At 34.4% G+C, this 5,045-nt stretch overlaps 1 non-coding gene across 1 annotated transcript; it reads right to left on the reverse strand.

Moving 5' to 3' along the window:
• Positions 1–4,288: 4,288 nt before the first annotated feature.
• LOC111884248 (small nucleolar RNA R71) lies at positions 4,289–4,396 on the reverse strand. The gene has a single exon (XR_002847665.1). It is a non-coding gene; the product is annotated as a small nucleolar RNA R71 (small nucleolar RNA).
• Positions 4,397–5,045: the final 649 nt, after the last annotated feature.

Here is a 5,045-nt window from a genome sequence, read left to right on the forward strand (position 1 = left end):
CCTCCACCATACAAGTGAGCGGTGGATAAGAATGGATACCTAATCGAGGGCATTTTATAGGCCGCTTCCTTAAACTCCCCTTATTGTATGGCTTCGTGAATGAGGCATACTAGTGGTTCGACTAACTTATTCTTATTCATATAATAATAACCAATTTTTTAATTTTACAGTCCTTATCCTTATCTAGTTGCTTGCCCAACAAGTAACAATAAGATAAGCCTTGAGTTAGTCCAACCTATATCTAGGATAACCATTACCCTATTTTGTAACTATCACATAATTACAATTCAGCCCCTCTAGTTTAATTAATTACACTTGATCACTAAATTAATTCTTAATTAATTATTGACCAATATTAATTAAGCAAATATGATTTCTCCTTTATTATATTATTCTTATAACATATTAATAAATCATAATAACCTCTTTCTCTATTATTTCTCCAGTGAAGTTGCTCTGATGAAGGCAACCCAAAAGGACCATGCACAACCAGGTCAAGTACTTGATAAATATGGTTACAAGCTTAGACACTAATCCAACAAATTTTCAAGATGCCCATTATTACTCTATATAGTCACTATTAGTGTGCTGGTTAACCACACACACTCCACTAACTACTATAAGGTATAATGTGCAATTTCATGGGTTAGCATACAAATTCGCATTTTTCCTAAAGCAGCTAATATTTGGTTTCAACTAAAATAGTTCAGTTACTTTTTAATCACATTATACTTATTCATGAGAACTAATTGTCCTATCAAACTCGTTCGGCTAACAACCCTCCACCATACAAGTGAGCGGTGGATAAGAATGGATACCTAATCGAGGGCATTTTATAGGCCGCTTCCTTAAACTCCCCTTATTGTATGGCTTCGTGAATGAGGCATACTAGTGGTTCGACTAACTTATTCTTATTCATATAATAATAACCAATTTTTTAATTTTACATGTAATATAAGGTGTATTTTAAACTTATCAAAATACTAGGGTTTATATTTTAAATATTAAAATTAATATTCAATTAATTAAATTTAAAATAAATGATTAATTATTAACAATTAAATAAATTAAATCAATTAAGGATTCGAAATTTGTAATTATTGATTTTAATCAAATAAAATAACAATTATCAAATAAGGAAACTCTCAAAACCCTTACCTACTTCGAAATCTTGGGGAGGAAGGCAAGGGTTTCCAAACCCTAGCCCTTATTTTAAAAAACAAGGGGGTGGAGGCTAGGGTTCTTAAAACCCTAGTCCCTTGTCCAAATTTGAGGCAAGAAACCCTTACCCAAAATCGATTACTTAGGAGGCAAGGTAAGGGTTTCATCCCTTACCAATTTATTTTGAAACTTCGCGTCTAAGACACCTATTTTCAAAATTCTTGGCCAAGAGGGATTAATTTACATAAACCTTAATTTGATCGTTTCAACCATTATAGAAAATTCAATAGAAAATAAGCCAACCTCTGATATCACTGATGGGTTTTATGCAAAAAAAAACAAACTTAAACTCTTAAGTGTACATGCAACCCTAATAAAGATCTATGTTTTCTCTATTGAATCTATAACTATGAACATCAAAAGAAAACGCTAATAACACTAGGCTATTTTTGAAAATACCAAATTAGGGTTAAGTATTATATACCTTGATTGTTATCGTAGTAAATAAGAAAGAAGCATTCTTGTTGATCCTTTGGAAGCGAGCACCATAATTGTTGTGCCTCTATCGGAATCATACCCAACACAAGCAAGAGGATGAAAGAGAAGAGGGGAGAAAGATTTTCATCCAAAGCTTCTAATGAGGAGGAGGCCGAATTTGTGAAGGGCTATGGCCCTATATATAGTCAAGATAGCTTGGTGCCAAAGCTAGTATTTAAGGTGGAAACCCTAAATCCCTTTGCTTGGTGACCAAGCAACCTATTCCCCTCATTCAAGGGGCTTAGACAAAAATTCCTTGGGCTTGACCAAGTGATTTTCATCCACCTCATCCAATGAGGTCCCTGGGTGATATTGCCATATTTATACATATTTTTAGGCAATATTTATTTACATTTTTATTAATATTTTGGTTATTAGCATTGAATAATGGTACTTATAAGCTTAATTTATATTCTACAGCAAAATAGAAGCATTTTTGAAGAAAGGGACTAAAATTGTCAAAACATAGAACTTTGGAGGCTTGGAGAATGAATAAAGAAGAAACCCACGAAATCTGCTATATTCACGTCGTGAGGTATCTAGATTCACGACGTGAGTTGGAGTATTCTAGAAGATAGGCACCGGAAGGAAGAGTCCTTCTCAAACACGTACTCGTATTCACGACGTGAGACATTATTTCTCACGACATGAACATGGAAAAATCAGAAACTATATATATCCTTGTCCATTACAACTTGGAGGAGTTTTGGCTGGCTTAGAGAGGTTCCAAAAGTCAAAAATCAGAGGAAAAGAAGGCTTGGAAGTCGGTTTTAACACCAAGGAAGAAGAAGTTCATAATTTGATTCATATTTTGGTACTTTTAAACATGTCTTTGAATATAACTTGTGCTTGTTTATTTGCTAATATGTCCAGCTAAATCCAACTGCTTCTGCTAGCTAGATGAAGCTGGAACTCATGGTTTTAATGCATTAGATTTGACTTTACTTGTTGGTAATGTGCTTGTGTTGATTGATTTTTACCTAAAATGCTTAATTTAAAATTTAATTGCTTTAAATTCTTGTTCTGTGTAGTTAGTGAATACAAATATGCATGAATTTGAATACCTAATAATTCAGTGAACACTAGTTTATTAGAGCTAAGATCAAACCAATCTTAGATATGTAATTGTATCAGTGAATTAAGCTGTGCTAGAGAACTCATATTATGACCATAAGTGTGTTTTCCGAATCAATCTTACATGGCTCCAATCTTATTCAATAATTGATTTTATGTTAAGTATTTTGTGACCATACATAGACTACATGAATTAATTAATGTTAGTAGATTTAGAAAAAAATTGCTAATACTATCTTAATTGGTACCAACAGTAATTGTCATAGGTAATTTATAAACCATTGAGGGAAAGTGGATTCGAACTAACAGAAGTGTTTTGTTTCTGATTGAATTTGTGCTAAAGAATTAAGTTCATCTAAACTTGCAAAATTAGATAAATCTCTTTTCTTTTTTAATAATTAGGTTAATTAAGTAGTAAATAGATTAATTAGTTAACATCGTTCCCTGTGATCGACACCCGACTTACTCAAACTATTCTATAATTTAACTGGGTACACTTCCTATGTGCAATTTAGTTAGTTAAGTTAGTTAGACTATAAATATAAAATTAGGTGTAGCTATTTGCACGCATTAAGTTTTTGGCGCCGTTGTCGGGGAACGGCTTATTTAATTGTTGAGTTATTTGCTTTAAAGTAATCGATCCTTTTTTTTTGGGTGTAAAACCTGCAAAAAGTTATTTTTCAGTTTCTCTTATTTTAGTACTGAACTCACGACATGAGCTTTATTGTCTTACGACGTGAATATAGTAATTTCTAGTTTTCTTTTTTTAGTTTGTTTTTCTATTTTAGTTCAGTTTTACGTTTTTATATTGTTTATTTTGTAGGAGTTATTGACCAGAGGTTCTAATACACCTTTGGTGCCACCACTTGAAGATCCAGAGTCGGCCCTCCACAAAAAGAAGGATAAGAACGTGAAAGAAGATCAAACACCAAAGAAGACACCCTTACAAGAATTCAAATATGTCTTTACAAAGAAATCCGAAAAGAAAATGGCAAAGTCGAGTACATCATCAAAGGAAAAAAGCAAGATAGAAAGCTTTGAGCAAGATCCAAACCTAAATGATACCGAATACGATACCGATCCCGAATTCGCATTACATAGAAGTGAATCCGAAGACGAGTCTGATAACGAAATGGCGGATATTGCGGATATGTCCATGGGAGCTTACAAGAAGCATATTTGAGATGATGCTGCTCTTGGTCTTATACAACCTGCAATTCCTGCAACTGCCCCATTTGAACTGAAAGGACACATCCTTGCTGCACTTAGGGAAGTGCTAATTTTTGGAAAGGATCAAGAGGATGCTTACAAGCATTTGGATGAAGTAAATGACATAGAATATTATTTCAATATTCCAAATGTTCCAAGAGAGACAGTCTTGCTAAGGATGCTACCAGTCAATTTTAAAGGAGTTGCTAAAGATTGGCTAAAGGCACTACCACCTGGTGCAATCACTAATTGGGCCCAAATGCGCGAACAATTTTTAGATCATTTTTGTTCACCTTCCAAGATAGCTAAACTCAAAAAGGCAATAGCAAAATTTTGAGCAAAATCCGGTTGAGTCACTTTATGAGGCATGGGAGCGCTATAATGGATTGTTGAGAAATTGTCCTCAAAATGACCTCAACATACAACATGAAGTGTCGATCTTCTATGATGGTGTTAATGTCATGACGAGACAACTCCTTGATTCTCAAGGACCACTTACCAAGAAAAATCTAGGGGAAGTTAAGGAGTTAGTGGAAGAATTTGCAAAGCATTCTCGTGAGTATCACAATCCGAGAAGTGAGGGAGTAAAAAGAAAAAAGGGTTGAAAGTTTTGTATACTTGGCTGCTGTGATGGCCATGCTTCATATAATGGATAGGAGGATGACAAAAATGGACCAATCGATACATGCTATAAGATTTGGATGCGGAAGATGTAATGGTCCACACTTGACTAAGGATTGCAGCTTAGATGATAACGGGTATAAAAAAGCTCAAGTTTGCTACTCGAGTGGGGACAAGTATGACGAGGATTGCAGAAAACCAAAGAAGGAGTGGCTGCCATACGATGAGTACAAGAAGCAAAAGGAAGAGAAATATAAGCAGACAGGCCGAAGCTTTTACCAAAAAGAGCAACCACCAACCGAGAAGAAAGTAGATTTGGAAAACATTTGGACCCGGTTTATGGAAGCTTCCTAGAAAAGGCATGATGATACTGATGTAATGTTAAAGGAACACATGAAAATGATGAAAGAAAAACACACAATGATGATTGATCAGCAAGCCTC

Source organism: Lactuca sativa, chromosome 7 (genome assembly GCF_002870075.4).
Source record: "Lactuca sativa cultivar Salinas chromosome 7, Lsat_Salinas_v11, whole genome shotgun sequence".
NCBI lineage: Eukaryota > Viridiplantae > Streptophyta > Magnoliopsida > Asterales > Asteraceae > Lactuca > Lactuca sativa.